Genomic DNA, 18,083 nt, shown 5'->3' with positions numbered 1-18,083 from the left:
CAAAGTGACAGTGTTTGTTTTGCAAAGTTGTTATAAAGCTCTGAAAAGGGACTCCCAAATTTGATACAACTTGATCCAAAGAGACCCAATTTCAAGTGATAAAAACGCTGTATTGCTATGACTTTAAAATTGTGTTCATAGTTTCAACTTCTTCATCAAAACAAAAAGTACTTTCATTGAAATCGGATCAGCACTGCCTGAAAACTCCAGAAGCTTGAGACAGCACGCAGAACACTCCATGGACGCATCCCCTGGGAGTTGTGGCAGGGATTCTTGCCCAGCAGAGCTTGCCTGGGCACCACTGAGTGGGAGCAATGGGAGGAGCTCAAGCTTCCTGCACTGATTCAGGCAAAATGAAGCTCCCATCTGTTTGTTGGTATTGCATCACATAGAAATACTTAACATACATGAGACATGCAAATTTCATTTGAGGAGCTCTGAAGAAAACTCCTGAAGAAAGAGAGTCCCAACAGAGGAGAGATTTTCACATGTGGAGATACATCCACTGCTGTGTCCAGCTGGCTCATACCAGCTCACAGGAGCAAACTGTGTGCGTCACTTTCGAACCTACGTTCAGCAATTTCACGTTGGTAGCTTGCAGTCACTCGTAGTGAAAATAGTCACACCATGGAAATTGTCAAATGAAATAAACCAGGACTGTTTTTCATCGCAAACACCCACATCCCCCAAGGTCCCCTCATCTGTCGACTTTGTCTTGTAAACATCTGCAGCTCCCCAGATCCTCGCTAAGCTAATGACTCCCAGGTGTAACCATCTCCAACGCAAGTCTGTCTCCTGAGCTCTAGATACAACCTCGAACTGTGTTTTGGATATCTCTTTTCTAAATAACAACTCCTTTTTTCTGATGCCTATCTTGGTGAATGACACTATTTCCTTAATGCCAGATCCCTGGTGTGAACCTGGGCCCCTTTCACTTTCTGGATTCTGGTCAGCCAGGAGGTCCTACTGAGTCCACCTCCACAACACCTTTAGCCTCCAGCCCATTCTCCCATAACTGTCTTGATCCAGTTCCTCCTTAGGTCTTATCTGCCTTTTTTGGTTTTGGCTTTGTTTTTTGCTTGTTTATTTAATTTGTTTGCTTTTTTGTTTTGAGACGGAGTTTCGTTCTTGTTGCCCAGGCTGGAGTGCAATGACATGATCTTGGCTCACTGCAACCTCGACCTCCTGGATTCAAGCGATTCTCCCGCCTCAGCCTCCCAAGTAGCTGAGATTACAGGCATGTGCCACCACACCTGGCTAATTTTGTATTTTTAGTAGAGATGGGGTTTCTCCATGTTGGTCAGGCTGGCCTTGAACTCCCAACCCCAGGTGATCCGCCCTCCTCGGCTTCCCTATGGGGATCACTCCACCACCATAGAGACCCCTCCGTGTCTCCACCATAACAGAGTTAGAGCCCGGACATATTCTCCCCACGCTGAGGGCAGTCGAGCTGAGGAAAAAAGAAGGAAGTGATAGAGGCCTGAGTTTGCAGAAGCCTATTCTTGATCCACTGAGCTAATGGCATGTCTGGGTGAGGCCTGCGTGACTATTTACGAGACTATTGTCTCTTGAAGTTCCCATTCTGGACTGGTTTTATGACTCTGTTTACCTGCATTCACTAAATCCCATGTTCACTCACACGTTACTAGAAAAATGCTACCCCTCAAATTATTGCTCGCCTTGATGTTATTTACTGTAACTGTAGTCATTGATAAGAGGATAAGAATCTTAATAGGATTAGAATCTTTTGTTTGTTTTGGGTTCAGTGATCTTTAGATAAACCTGTATGCTACCCCCTCCCATGCTTATTTTGTAATTTTCTGTTCCCTCCTGATAAAACTTTTGTAATGGGACCTACGTCAGACACTGTATGAGAAAACATATATAAGCAACTGTGCACAAAGAATAAATCGCTGATCTGAGCATAGCTCTTATCAGACCTCCAGACCCATTTCTTTCTCTATCTCTCTTTTCTTCCGTGCACTCTCTCTTCCAGGTATTAGGACCCTCTTGCTGGTCAAGAGATCCCTGGCAGATGTGCCGATCTCACGGACCCTAACACTTCCCAAAGTGCTGGGTTTACAGGTGTGAATCACCATGCCCCGCCGTGTCTTATCTGCTAATTGTGAAAACCTCTTTCTCTCCATTTCCGTCCTATTACATAAATGGTTTAGAGATAAATGGTTACTTTTCTACTCAAATCTCTCCAATGGCTCATCATAGCTTTCAGAGCAATGGGCGAGCCATATAGTATTCAGAGTCCTCCATGATCTGTGCCCTGCCTGCTTCTCCAATATCACCTCCTTTCGAGGGCAATGACTCATGGGCAGTGACTCAACAGTGGAAAAATAATGCAGCTCCCGGATCCACACCAGTGGGCTGAGCGTTTGCAGGCTTGCACAGGACTGTTGTACCCATTGTCCCCCCCGCCGGTGGCCTTATGTTCATTGTGCAAGATCCAACTCAGGCACCCGTTTCTTGGTGAGCTTTCTCTGAACCACCCTCAAGCCCTCAAGAAAATTCTGCCATGGCTTTTCTTATGCTCCCATTGGGACTGTGCACCCACTGTTTGGATGCTCAATTTGGAAGGATCAGACTATTTGGACAGATCTGTCTGTGACTGCCATTGGGCTCCTCAAAGGCTGGGCCCTGGTATGCATCCTGGCTTCCTATTGCACAGCCCAGGACCCAGCACCTGGCCCTTAATAGATTCCCAAATGAGGACTGAGTGGATTTCCAAGATCATCCACCTAGTGATATCCCGTACGTAAGCCTTGCCGAGGACTTTGTCCACTGAGTATCCTTACTTGTCATGGGGAAAAGGGGGAGGACCCATCCTGAGAACTGGTACATGACAGTCAGCTCCTGCAAGGCACGGTGATTCTGCTCCTTAAGAATACTAGCCAGGAAGCCAGGTGTGGTGGCTCATGCCTGAAATCCCAGCACTTTGAGAGGCAGAGGTGGGCGGATCACTTGAGGTCAGGAGTTAGGGACCAGACTGGCCAACATGGTGAAACCCCATCTCTACTAAAAATATAAAAAATAGCTGGGCATGATGGTGGCATGTGCCTGTAATCCCAGCTACTTGGGAGGCTGAGACAAGAGAATCACTCGAACCAGGAAGCAGAGGTTGCAGTAAGCCAAGATCGAGCCACTGCACTCCAGCCCGGGCAACAAGAGCAAAACTCTGTTTCAAAATATATATATATTTTTAAAGGAATACTATCCAGGAAAGAGGGGAAGAAAATTTAAGACACCTGTGGATAAATACAAGAGAAAACCCTGAAGAAGCTGAAAGCCTTTGCTGCACAGATGCCTCATTTCCGACACTTTCCCTTTCGTTTTAGTCATCGCCTTCAGCTGCTGCTATATGTACAAGATATTCATCAAGATGCTTTCCACGAGCCCTCATCAATCCGAAACTGTGCAAGCAAAAATATACATATATACATATTTTCTGCAGCACTAATAAATTACATCTGTTATTGAACATATATAATGTGTAAAAAATATGGCAAAAATGCAAAGAAATAGAAATTAAAATTCTAATTGATTCTTTGCTCACTGGAATGGGTCATCTCATGCAGCCCCTGAGTTACAAGTGCCCATTTTGAAAGGCACTGGTCTATGATGCCACAACGGCGAACACGCCCAACTGCTCACAATTAGGAATGGGTGTCATAACGATGTCCCCCAACACCACCACCAGACTGGAAGCACATTGCACAAAGCACAGATGTGATTCAGTCCTCGCTGTGTGTCCCTGGGCAAATGGCTTCCCTTTTCTGAGCCCTGGTTTTTCTATCTGTGAAGTCTCATAATATTCATTCACTGGCACAGCCACCAGGAGAATCAGAATCTTCCCTTGCCCTATATATAGTACAAACAATAATCCATACACACAAGATACAAAAAAATATATATATCTAGTCCCAGAATATGATGGAGCCATTTAGAATGATTCATATATTTATAAAAAGTCTATAAACACATTAAAAACCGTTTAAGGAATGTTCACTTGAAGCACACCAGTTACCCAATGGCTCAAAACCCATGACAACAGCGCACCTGCGTGTGGCGGGAGGAACGAAGAGCCCGTGAAATGTATTTAAAGTAGGAGAACTGTTTATTAAAATCTTTCCTTTTTGCTGTTATATGGTTGTATTTTCTTTTTTAAAGAAACCTCAAAGAAAATGAAGACTAGCGGGGAAGGGAATAAAAACCGAGGGTGGCCTGGGCTTTGAGAGTGAATGTCTGTGTTGTGGGCTTGTCCTCTTGGCCTGGGGACACAGAGGGGACAAGGACGGGTGAATATTGTGTCTAAGGAACTGCCCTCCTAGTGCAAAGGGGTAGAAATGAACACACAGCTTTCAAGCAGCGCCGAGAGCTGTAAGGGAAACGAACAGGCCACAGAGTGAAGAGTGCAGCAGGGTCAGCCGTGGCTGCATTGTCTCTGGGGAGGTGACATTTGGAGTAAGAGCTGAAGGAGGCAAACGAGCCAACCGTGGAAAACCCAGGGTCAGAGAATTCCAGGCAGAGGAGCCCCAAGTGCCAAAGCAACAGGCAGGAAGGAGCTGGGTGTGCTTGGAACCACCCCTGTGCACCTCTGCCAGGCATCATACTGCAAGAGGGCCCTGCACACGCTGGGCCATGCAGGCCACATGGACTCCAGGTCAAATTCTTCATGAATTGCCCTTGATCTCTTTAGGGGACAAGAGGACAAGAGCGGTAGAAGCCATGGTGATGGCAGTCACCCCACTCTTAGCACTGGGTCCAGCAGGCAAAGGGCCTTGCTCAATAGCTGAATTTCTTGTCAGCTGGCTGAGAACCCCCAGGTCAGAACCTGTGTGAACATATCAATGACTTGGTCACTAGTGGCCAAATTAAACAACCGGGGGTAAAGACACTGTAGACTCAGACTTGGAATGCTCTGGAATGCCCCAGATGCTCAGCCTCTGACCTCACATAGGCCTCAGCTCCTGTGTGGCCTCGGCAGAGGCTGCCCGCCCCCAGCTGTGCTTCCTGGCTTTCCTTCCTAGCACTTCCCGGCGCCTGTTGTTTGCCACGCTTAACCGGTGCTGGCGGCCTGTCACCTGCACCTGGATTGAGGTGGGGCAGGTATATAGTTTTTCCAGCTGTTTCCCCTACTCCTAGAAGAATGTCTGGCCCATTGCAGAATAAATAGGTTTCCAGTTTGCAAAGCCTTGGTAGCAGTTGCATGCCTCTATGTGATTATTGAAAGAGAAAACAACAGAAGAAACTTCCATGTGAAGTCAAAAACAAAACGTGTATCTAATGAGCCACTTTTTTAAAGGAAAAGGGGGTGGAGTTCCTGTCCTATGCCAGCCCCATGCCTTGTAAAGTCTCACCCTCAGCATGTCTCTGCAATGTGGCATTTCTATCAGCATGTGTGCAATGATATTTCAAAGTTATCAACTGATGTGCTTTCTCTGCACTCAGTAAAATGTTCCCTCGTGCCCTGAGGGCTATGCTGCCCAACCTCCATCTGACGGCTCTGAAGGAGTACCCCCGCCTCGGGCGGTGGAGGTCACTGTGCAATCAGAGAACCAAAGTCTCACATTTCTGTCTTTTAAGCTCAAAGCCAGTGACAAGTATAAAGCAGAAAAATTTTGACGAACATTTGGAAATCAAATTTCTCAGCTGCCCAAACTATAGAAGACATTGCAGGGGCTGGAGGCCGGAGGACAAGGGTAGAGCTGAGCCAGCTGCCAGGACTGGGGCCCCATCTCAACAAGAGGATTAATCTTCGTGGGAACCATTTCAGGGGTGCACAGGGACCAGTCTCCATTGGAGGAAACCCACTCTGCCTATTACTATTACTGAGGGCGCCCCAGTCTTCCCAGCCACGTCTGGGGAGGGCCTCAGGACAAAGGGTGGACCCTAAACTATGGCGGAAAAACCCAGGAGGGAGAATGCAGAATGAGGTCAAGATCTCCCCGTGGTGGAATATTGTTCTTTTGTTTTGCATATTTTACAGATCAGAAAAATGAGACTCAGAAAAGTTAAATGGCTTGTACAGGCCATACAGCAAGTGATGGAAAAAGAGTTAGAACTAAGGTATCTTTGACTCCAAGATTTCTGAGGTTTCCACTTCACCCAGCTGCCCGCATCAAGAGGTGGCACAGATCAAATTCCTTTCCTACCAATAGAAAGGGGCAGTCACGGCCATCGGTGATGTTTCCAGGGAAGCAGAAATGGAAGCTTCACAGAGGGATGTGCCAGTAGTTTCCATATGACCACTAGAGGGCACCAGCGCCACGCTGACCCACCATCCTGTTCATCCAGATGGGAAAGGGCTCCTCCCAACCAGGCTTCATTACAAGCTGAGAGCTTGATTTTTCCTCCTTTTATTTCTTTGTTCCAGTTCTAGTTCACTGCCCACCACATAGCAGCTGTAAGAATAAGACCTGCTGGCAAAGTTTCAAGTCTCCATGGACAGGACACATATTAGACTCAAATCTCTCCAAACTGGATCTGGACCCACCTCCCTCAGCACTGCCTAAGGAGACCTTGGCCATGCACATTCTCAGGCCGCAGCCCCATGGAACCAAAAGTGGAATGGGGCCTAGGAAACTGCATTTATACCAAGCCAAACTTTGAGAACTGCTGCATTTCAGCACTCAAAGCACACGACACCTCAAGTCAGCCTTACCAAGATACTCTAAGGCCCCAGGAGAATGTTAGCCAAAACTGTACAACCATGTGCGGTGGGAACAGGATTCACCCCCAGGCCTGTGTAGTCCATGAGGCTGGTGGACCCGGCTGGGCTTTATGGGAGGTGTGGTGCCCCTGGGAGGCATACCTGTACGCAGCTCCCCTTGAAGAATGAGGCCCTCTTATATTTTAGTGTCAGTTGCCTCAAAGAGCCATGACCACAGGACCCTATGAATTAGGTTTTTGTGAGGGAATTTTCCTTGGCACTTTTTCAGCTAAACTTCCGAGGTCTCTGAGTTGGGGGGTTAGAAATCAAATTAGGATTTCTTTGGAATCAGAAACAAAGACACATTGGAAACTGTTCAATGACTCCCTTTCACTTAGAAAATTTCCCAGGGCCTTAGTGCTTGGCTGCCCAGTGTCCAGAGATCCCCTTTCTAGAACATTCCAATTAAGCCACTACCGTTTCTGCAGTGTTAAGAAAGCAGAGGCAAGGACCTTGTCATTCACAAGAAAACAGTAGGTAAGTATGCTCTGAGTTTCAGATTTATTCTCAATATTTAGGACAGGAGCTAAGGAAAGGGAGCGCCTCAGTCATTTAAAAAAAAGAAGAATGAGAGAGGAAGAGAGAGAAAGAAAGAAGAAATGGAGATCCATGAACAAACGGCTGAAGGAGCTGTGGGAGCATCTCTACAGAATGGGAACCATTTGGAGCAAGAACCCTGCAGGGGGTTGCGGTGGGTTCTGGAGCTGTGCCTCCAAGCTCTTGGGACACATGAGCACATTTGGCACAGAGAAGGCCGCGCCCACGGTTGTTATGGAAACAGGTGATCTTGAGAGGAACACACTGTTTGTCATCCCTGCAGAGAAGCAAGCCACACCTGCCCACCTGCCATCTTGCTCCTGGGCTCTGAACCAGCACAGAAGGCAAATATAGAAAAGAGAGGAAGGTAGTCTTTGGTATTTTGAGGTGGTTCAGGCATTTTACTGGGCTATTTTTTGCTCATTGTTAGAATGCTTCAAGGAAACAAGGATACTTTGAAGAAAGTGGGAATGTTCAGGTAGTGGAAAATTCTCTTGAAAACTCACCAGATATCAAAGGGCAGTCAGAAAGAAAGTCAGATTGGTTTTGGTGGAATCTGGTGGGTATAAATTACAGAGAAGCAGATTTGAATTCCACAAAACTGAGTTTAACCAAAATTATCAAGCATCTCTATAACCTCCTTTCCAGGGGCTGGGTCCATCCCTGATGACAGGGAGATGGTTTGAAGGGCTATGTGGACTGGCCATTTTAATAGTTATGGACTTATTTTAATGATAATGGACTTAATGATAATGAAAGAATAATATAATTACACTTCCAATCTTTCGGTTACAGTATTAACGCAAGTTTATTTTTCAGTAAATTTATGTTTCAAGTTCATTGATTAAAAATAAACATTTAGTAATGTTAAAAAATGGTACATAGAAAGTGCAAAAATAGTGAGGGCAGTAAGCGATCGGTGAAGTCTGGGAAACACTGAGCTACTGGTGTCGATTTGTCAGTATAGGCAGCTGCTATAACAAACAAGTCCCTCGCCTCAGTGGTCGTGAGGGTCTGTTACATCGGTAGCCCCCAAAAGCCATACCTCTCCATGTTTAACTTTCACATAGCCCTCTTTCCTTGAATTAAGCTGGTCTTTTGACTTGCCTTAGTCCATAGAATGCAATGGAATTGATGCTGTGTCCTTTCTTCCTTAAGAAAGCTTAGCAGGTTTCACTTTTGCACTCTTCAGAGACTCCATAGACGTCTGGCTATGCTGGTAGAGAGACCAGTGAAGTGTCCCATGGAGAAGGCACAGAGAGTGAGAGAGGTCTGTAACTACATGAAAAGAGAGAGAAACCCCGTGTTCCAGTGTCCCAAGTGTACCCAGCCCGCAGCCAACCCACCAGCTGATGATTAACCAGCAGCAGCAAGACCAGCAAAGGAACTGCCCAGCTAAGCCCAGCCTACATGCAGATTTGTGTGTATTTAAAAATGGTTGTTTGAAGCCACTAAGTTTTGATATGGCTTGTTATACAATAGACATTAATAATTAAAATGGTGTCTTAATGTGATAAATATAGTATTATGGCATGATAAAGGTTGATTTCTCACTCACAGTATACCTCAATGTGGGCTAAGAGGAACAGTGCTCTCTTCCATGCAGTCATTCAGGGATTTAGTATTCCCTCCATACGATGGAAGATGCTTGTCCAGATTCTCTACACCTGACCACAGGTCAAAGGAGAGGGACAGTGTAGACAATTGCGTAGGAGGTTTGGGGGCCAGATCTGAAAATGGCCTGCAATTTGGTGGCATAAGAGCTCAATTCCATGACCTACGTAACTGGAAGGGGGCTGGAAAAGGTAATTGCCACAAAGTGGCCAGGATAAAGAGGAGGAACACAGATTTGGGAGCCCTCCATCTCTCTACACGTATCATTAGAAGACAAAACAAAACAAACCAATGAAAACCTATAATATAACCCAATTAGTGTTCCACTAGAGTATGAACAAATGGCTTTGGGAACTCTGTCAAAAGAGCAATTATTTTTACATGGAGGCTGATATGGTTTGAATGTAGATGTCCCTCCAAAACTCACATGTCAGAACTTAATTTTCCAGGTGATGGTATTAAGAGATAGGGCAAGGTGATTAGGCCATGAGGATTCTGTCCTTATGAATGGGATTCACATTCTTATATGGAGGCTTCAGAGTGCTGCCTCCCACTTCCACCCTTTCACATGAGACACAGCCTTTGTCCCCTCCAGAAGATAGAACAAGGCGGCACCATTTTATAAGCAGAGATACCTCACCAGACACCAAATCTACAGGTACCTGATCTTGGACTCCCCAGCCTCCAGAATTGTGAGAAATAAATTTCCATTGTATATTAATTGCCCAGTTCTAGGCATTTTGTTATAGCAGCAAAAACAGACTAAGATGGGCTGACAGTCAGTTGGCAAAATATATGAAGTAGTGGTAGCATTTGACCTGGGCTTTAAAGGGTATGTAAGAATTTGCCAGCCAGGAAGGGAAGATGAATCTAGGCAGAGGGTAAAGGGTCATGAAAGAACACAGTATTTGAAGAAAGTAATAAAGGAAACAGAACCACAGAAATGACTATGGCTAAGTTTGAATGGGCTGGTTTGTGGCTCTGAATTGGGCTGCTCCAGAGGGACCCCTGGATCTTTTAGTTACATAAACCTTTAAGCTTAAGGCGTTTTGAGCTGTATTTAGCCATTTGTAAACCAAAGAACCCTGATGAATAACCATTCCAAATATAACTATAGAATTCTTTATTTCTAAGTAAATAACGTCCACCACATTACTAAGAACAGTCCCTCAAAAGTGCAGTGGAGAACAACTAGACAACATAATTGCATAACTCATTCTTCACAAAATTTTTATCTAATATATGTATTACACATATAATATACATGTATTATGTATAGTATATATAATATACTATGCATAATGTATTCATATATGTATATATGTAATATATACATTACATATATGTGAGTAATATGGGTGCTTTAATTTCAAACTCATCTCAGGATGAGAATTTACAATTAGATATCAAAGGGCCAGATGAAAATTTCGAGAAGGGCATTGTGGGGCAATGGATTGGGGTGTTATTGCAGCCCAAAATCTATACTCAAATTTTCAGGTTTAAAAAAAAAAGTTGTTTTTAATCATTTTACTCAAAGGAGCTCTAATCAACAAAACAAATTCTACTAATGCTTGACTTACAACAAAATGCCACTTATAATTAAACAATTGATACCAGTTATTCTGACACATTTATCTATTCTCATGTTTATTTTTTAATTTTACTTTGATTTCTAACTTTTACTAAGTTCAGGGGTGCATGTGCAGGATGTGCACACGTACAGGGTTGTTGCACAGGTAAATGTGTGTCATGGTGGTTTGCTGTACCTATCAAACCAGTCACCTAGGTATTAAGCTCAGCATTCATTAGCTATTCTTCCTGATGTTCTCCCTCCTCACATCCCCCACTGTCCGACAGGCCCCAGTGTGTGTTGTTCCCTTCCCATGTGTCCATATGTTCTCATCATTCAGCTCTGATTTATAAGTGAGAACATGTGGTATTTGGTTTCCTATTCCTGCATTAATTTGCTGAGGATAATGGCTGCCAGCTCCATCTATGTCCCTGCAAAGGACACAATCTCATTCCTTTATATGGCTGCATAGTATTCCATGGTGCATATGTAACACATTTTCTTCATCCAACCTATTATTCATAAACATTTGGGCTGATTCCATGTCTTCGCTATTGTGAATAGTGCTGCAATGGACATGGCATGCATGTGTCTTTATAATAGAATGATTTCTATTCCTTTGGATATATACTCAGTAATGGTATTGCTGGGTCAAATGGTATTTCTGCCCCTAGGTTTTTGAGGAATAACCATACTGTCTTCCACAATGGCTGAACTGATTTACACTTCTACCAACAGTGTAAAGGCACTCCTTTTTCTCCACAACCTCACCAGCATGTACTTTTTGACTTTTTCATAATAGTCATTCTAATTGCTGTAAGATGGGCTTTTTTTTTTCCTTTCTTTCTTTCTTTTTTTTTTTTTTTGAGACAACGTCTCACTCTCTCACACAGGCTGGAGTGCAGCGAAATGATCTCAGCTCACTGCAACCTCTGCTTCCTGTGTTCAAGAGATTCTCCTGTCTCAGCCTCCTGAGTAGCTGGGATTACAGGTGAGCACCACTAGGCCCAGCTAATTTTTAGTAGAGACAGAGTTTCATCATGTTGGCCAGGCTGGTCTCAAACTCCTGACCTCAGGTGATCTCAGCCTCCAAGAATGTTGGGATTACAGGCGTGAACCACTGTGCCTGGTCAAGATGGCATTTCATTGTGGTTTTGATTTTCATTTCTCCAATCATCAGTGATGTTGAGCTTCTTTCCATATCTTTGTTGGCTTCATGAAAGTCTCCGTTTAAGTGTCAGTCCATATCCTTTGCCCACTTTTTAATAGGGTTGTTTGTTTTTTTCTTGTAAGTTTGTTTAAGTTCCTTGTAGATGTTGGATGTTAGACCTTTGTCAGATGTACAGTTTGCCAAAATTTTCTCTCATTCTATAGGTTGTCTGTTTACTCTGATAATAGTTTCTTTGGCTGTGCAGAAGCACTTCAGTTTAATTAGATCCCATTTGTCAATTTGCTTTTGTTGTGATTGGTTTTGGCATCTTGTTCATGAAATCTTTGCCCATGCCTATGTCCCTAATGGTATTATTGCCTAGGTCTTTTTCTAGGGTTTTTATAGTTTTGGGGTTTACGTTTAAGTCTTTAATCTGTCTTGAGTTGATTTTTTTTTATTTAGAAGGGGTCCAGTTTTAATTTTCTGCATATGGCTAGCCAGTTCTTCCAGCACCATTTACTAAACAGGAAATCCTGTCCCCATTTGTTTTTGTCAGGTTTGTCAAAGATCAGGTGGTTGTAGGTGCGCAGTCTTATTTCTGGGTTCTCTATTCTCTTTTTTTTTTTTTTTTTTTTGAGACGGAGTTTTGCTCTTGTTACCCAGGCTGGAGTGCAATGGCGCGATCTCGGCTCACCGCAACCTCCGCCTCCTGGGTTCAGGCAATTCTCCTGCCTCAGCCTCCTGAGTAGCTGGGATTACAGGCACGCGCCACCATGCCCAGCTAATTTTTTGTATTAATAGAGACGGGGTTTCACCATGTTGACCAGGATGGTCTTGATCTCTTGACCTCGTGATCCACCTGCCTCAGCCTCCCAAAGTGCTGGGATTACAGGCTTGAGCCACTGCGCCTGGCCTCTCTATTCTTTTCCACTGGTCTATGTGTCTGTTCTTGTACTGGTACCAAGCTGTCTAGATTACTGTAGCTTTGCAGTGTAGTTTGAAATCAGGTAGCATGATGCCTCCAACTTTATCTTTTTTGCTTAGAATTGTCTTGGCTATTTGGGTTCTTTTTTGGTTCCATATGAATTTTAAAATAGCTTTTCTAAATCTGTGATGAATGTCAATGGTAGTTTAGTGGAAATAGCATTAAATCTATAAATTTCTGGGGGGCATGGCCATTTTAATAATATCGATTCTTCCTGTCCATGAGTATGACATGCTTTTCTATTTGTTTGTGTCATCTCTGATTTCTTTGAGCAGTGGTTTGTAATTCTCCTTGAAAATGTCCTTGACTTCCCTTGTTAGCTGTATTCCTAGGTATTTTGTTATTTTTGTGGCAATTGTGAATGGGAATTCATTCATGATTTGGCTCTCAGCTGCCTGTTGTTGATGTATAGCAATACTAGCAATTTTTGTACATTGATTTTGTATCCTGAGACTTTGCTGAAGTTGCTTATCAACTTAAGAAGCTTTTGAGTGAGACAATGGGGTTCTCTAGATACAGCATTATGTTATCTGCAGACAAAGACAGTTTGAATTTCTCTTTTCCTATTTTAATACACTTTATTTCTTTATCTTGCATGTGTTGTCCTGGCCAGAACATTCAATACTATGTTGAACAGGAATGGTGAGAGAGGGCATCTTTGTCTTGTGCTGGTTTTCAAAGGGAATGCTTCCAGTTTTTGCCCATTCAGTATGATATTGGCTGTGGGTTTGTCATATATGGCTCCTATTTTGAGGTATGTTCCTTCAATACCTAGTTTATTGAGCGTTTTTAACATGAAGGAATGTTGAATTTTATAGAAGGCCTTTTCTGCATTTATTGAGATAATCATGTGGTTGTCTTTAGTTCTGCTTATGTGATGAATCACATTTATGGGTTTGCGTATGTTGAGCCAACCTTGTATCCCAGGAATGAAGCCAACTTGATCATGATGGATAAACTTTTTGATCTGTTGTTGATTTTGGTTTGCTGGTATTTTGTTGAGGATTTTTCCATCAATGTTCATCAAGGATATTGCTCTGAATTTTTCTATTTTGGTTCTATCTCTGCCAGGTTTTAATATTAGGATGATGTTAGCCTGATAGAATGAGTTGAGGAGGAGTTCCTTCTGTTTAATTGTTTGAAACGGTTTCACTAGAAATGGTGCCAGCTCCTCTCTGTACCTCTGGTAGAATTCAGCTGTGAATCCATCTAGTCCTGGGCTTTTTTTTAGCAGGTAGGCTATTTATTATTGCCTCGATTTCAGAGCTCATTACTGGTCTATTCAGAATTCAGTTTCTTCCTGGTTCAGTCTTGGGAGGCTGTATATGTCCAAAAATTTATTCACTTATTTTAGATTTTCTAGTTTATGGGCATAGAGGTATTAATAGTGTTCTCTGGTGGTTGTTTATATTTCTGTGGGGTAAGTGGTGGTATCCCCGTTATCATTTCTGATTGTGTTTATTTGAATTTTCTCTCTTTTCTTCTTTACTAGTCTAGCTAGCCGTCTGTTTTAATAATTTTTTTCAAAAAAACAGCTCCTAGATTCATTTATTTTTGAAGATTTTTTCATGTCTTATCTCCTTCCGTTCAGCTCTGATCAAAAACTGGTTATTTCTTGTCTTTTACTAGCTTTGGGATTTGTTTGCTCTTGCTTCTCTAGTTCTTTTAGTTGTGATGCTAGGTTGTTAACTTGAGAAATTTCTGGCTTCCTGATGTGGGCATTTAGGGCAATACATTTTCCTCTTAGCACTGCTTTAGCTGTGTCCCAGATATTCTGGTCTATCTTTGTTCTCATTAGTTACAAAGAACTTTTTGATGTCTGTGTTAATTTCATTATTTACTCAAGTGTCTTTGGGAGCATGTTGTTCAATTTCCATGTAGTTGTGTGGTTTCGAGTGAATTCTTAATCTTGATTTTTAATTTGATTGTGCTGTGCTCTGAGAGACAGTTTGTTACAATTTTAGTTCTTTTGCACTTGCTGAGAATTGTTTTACTTTTGATTATGTGATCAATTTTAGAGTAAATGCCATGTGGTGTTAAGAAGAATGTATATTCAGTTGTTTTAGGTGGAGAGTTCTGTAGATATTTATCAGGTCCACTTGATCCAGAGCTGAGTTCAGGTCCTGAATATTTTTGTTAATTTTCTGTCTCGACAATCTGTCTAATATTGTCAGTTGAGTGTTAAAGTCTTTCACTATTACTCTGTGGGAGTCTAAGTCTCTTTGAAGGTGTCTACAAACTTCATTTATGAATCTGGATCCTCCTGTATTGGGTGTATATATATTAAAGATAGTTAACTCTTCTTTTTGAATTGAACCCTTTACCATTATGTAATGTTCTCCTTTGTCTTTTTTGATCTTTGTTGTTTTTAAGTCTTTTTGTCAGAAACTATGATTGCAACCTTTGCTTTTTTCTGTTTTCCATTTGCTTGGTAAATTTTCCTCCATCCCTTTATTTTGAGCCTATGTGCATCTTTGCATATGAGATGGGTCTCTTGAAGACAGGGTATTAATGGGTCTTCCCATTATCCAGCTTGCCATTCTGTGTCTTTTAATTGGGGCATTTAGCCCATTTGCATTTAAGGTTAGTATTGTTATACGTGGATTTGATCTGTCATCATGATGCTAGCTGGTCATTTTGCATCTTGTTTATGTAGTTGCTTCATAGTGCCACTGGCCTGTGTAATTTAGTGGGTTTTTGTAGTGGCTGGTAATAGTTTTTCCATTCCATATTTAGTGCTTCCTTCAAGAGCTCTTGCAAGGCAATTCTAATGGTAATGAATTCCCTCAGCATTTGCTCCTCTGAAAAGGATCTGCTCCTCTGAAAAGGATCTTATTTCCCCTTTGCTTATGAAGCTTAGTTTGGCTAGATATGAAATTCTGGATTGGAAATTATTTTCTTTGAGAATGTTAAATATTGGCCCCCAATCTCTTCAGGCTTGTTAGGGTTTCCACTGATAGGTCCACTGTTAGTCTTATGGCCTTCCCTTTGTAGGTGATCTGGCTGCCCTTAACATTTTTTCTTTTGTTTCAACTTTGGAGAATCTGATGATTATGTAGCTTGGGATGATCTTCTTGTGGAGTATCTTATTGAGGTTCTCTGGATTTCTTGAATTTGATTGTTGGCCTGTCTTACTAGGTTAGGAAGTTCTCATGAATGGTATCCTGAAGTCTGTTTTCAACTTGGTTCCATTCTCCCTATCTCTTTCAGGTAGATTCTGTCTCTTTACATTATCCCATATTTCTCAGAGGTTTTGCTCATTTCTTTTCATTCTTTTGTCTCTATTCTTGTTCACCTGTCTTAATTCAGAAAGCTAGTGTTTAAGCTCTGAGATTCTTTCCTCTGCTTGGTCTATCTGCTATTAATGTTTGTGATTGCATTGTGAAGTTCTTGTAGTGTGTTTTCAGCTTTAATAAGTCGACTATGTTCCTCTCTAAACTAGTTATTTTGGCTTTCAGCCCTTGTATTGTTTTTTCATAATTCTTAGTTCCTTTGCATTGGCTTACAATATGTTCCTTTAGCTCAGAAAAACTCATTATTATCCACATTCCGAAGCCTCCTTCTGTCATTTCAGCCATCTCAGCCTCAGCCCAGTTCTGAATCTTTGCTGAGAGGTGTTGCAGTCATTTGGAGGAAAAGGGGCATTCTGGATTTTTGAGTTTTCAGCCTTTTTGCATTGATTCCCATCCTTGTGGGCTTATCTACCTTTGTTCTTTGGGATTACTGACCTTTGGATGGGAATTTTGTGGATTTGTTCTTGTTGTTGTTTTCTGTTTGTTCTTCTTTTAACAGTCTGGCCACTCTTCCCAGGGCTGCTGCAGTTTGCTGAGGGTGTGATCCAGACCTTGGTTGCCTCAGTTCTTCCTGTACCTGGAGGTATCACCAGTGAAGGTTGCAAAGCAGCAAAGATGGCAGCCTACCCCTTCCTCTGAAAGTTCCATCCCATGGTGTACCGACCTATTGCTGGCCCGAACACATTTGCATGAGGTGGCTGGGGATCCTGGTTATGAGGTCTCACTGAGTCAGGAGGAACGGGATCAGGGACCCACTTGATTAAGCAATCTGGCTGCTTTTTGGCAGAGCAGCTGTGCTGTGTTGGGGATCCCTTCAGCCCCCAATTAGTTTGGGCTCCCCAAGGCCCATAGGCTGTACTGGCTGAGAAACCTCCGCCAAGGTTGCTCCCTGCCCCGCCCCTCAGACACTTGTTCCAGGGAGAAATTAGAGCTCTATCGGCCCTGTAGAGCATGGTCAGGATGGCCTCAGGCCCTGGCTGGGTGGACCCCGCTGGGAGGACACACCCCATGAGGAGAAGTAGGTCGGGGTCCTGCTTAAAGAAGCAGTCTGGCCACGCCTCCACAAAACAGCTGCCTCTGTGCCTGCCAGCTTGGAGTCTCCCAAGCCCACAGTCTGGAACAGCTGAGTCGTCCAATCAACCCACATGGCGACTCTTTCCTCTCCCATCACTTCATCCCAGAGAGAGAGCAGAGCTCTGTCCCTAGTAAGTATGGGCAGAAGTGGCTGGAGGGCCTGACTGGCAGATCCCGCCCAGTGAGGAGAAATGGAACAAGGCCTCTGTTAAAGAAACAGTCTGGTCACAATCTGGCAAAGCCACTGTGCTGCACTGCTGGGGGGACCTTTCCTTTTCCAGACTTTGTGGACTCTCCAAAGCCCACAGGCTAGAACAGCTGAGTCAACCAAACAGTAGAAATGGTGTCTCCCCACCACCAGAGGAGCTCTGACCCATCTCAAGCAGGCTCCACCCTGTTGCCATTGGCTGGCTGGAATTCCAAGTCAGTGAGTCTTATCTTGTAAGGTGCCGTGGAAGGGGGACCCACAGAGTGACATGGCTCAGCTTTCTGGATTCCGCTCTCTTCCTAGGGCTATTTGCAGACCTCCTGCCCTGCCTGAGTTGCAGACACATTTATTGGGGATCCTGGGGCCAAAGTTGGTAAAGCTCCTGGGTCTCTGTGTGTGCCTGAGCAGCTGCTCTTCCAAGACTCTACACAGCTCTGCGTGTCGGCCCTGAGGCCCTGGTGGCATGGGCTCATGAGGGGATCTCCTGATCCACAGGTTGCAAAGATCCATGGGAGAAGCATGGTTTCCCAGGGTCACATATTCATTCGCCACTTCTCTTCGCTGGGGGTGGGAGTTTCCTTGGCTCCATGTCGCTCCTGGGTGGGCCATCACCCTACCCTGCTCTTCTTTGTTCTCCATGCATTGAGTTGTTTTCCTGATCAGTCCCAATGTGACTACCCGGATATTTCAGTTGACGATGCTGTATTCACTCATCCCTTTTCTTTCTCTCTGTGAGTGTCACGGACTGCAGCTGTTTCTCAATTTTATTGCTTAATTGACACATAACAAATGTATGTATTTTCACCTCCAGCAAATCTTTAACACTGGTCCCCTCCATTAGTGTCCTTGGTTAGTTACTTCATTACCTGCTCCTTGGAGACAAAGCATTTCCATCTCTGAACCTCTGTTTCCTCATCTGTCAAATGGGCCT

Source organism: Aotus nancymaae, unplaced genomic scaffold, assembly GCF_030222135.1.
Source record: "Aotus nancymaae isolate 86718 unplaced genomic scaffold, 86718_ANA_hifiasm-v0.15.2.pri h1tg000014l, whole genome shotgun sequence".
In the NCBI taxonomy this organism is placed as follows: domain Eukaryota; kingdom Metazoa; phylum Chordata; class Mammalia; order Primates; family Aotidae; genus Aotus; species Aotus nancymaae.
Note: the sequence above shows the minus strand (reverse complement) of the source record.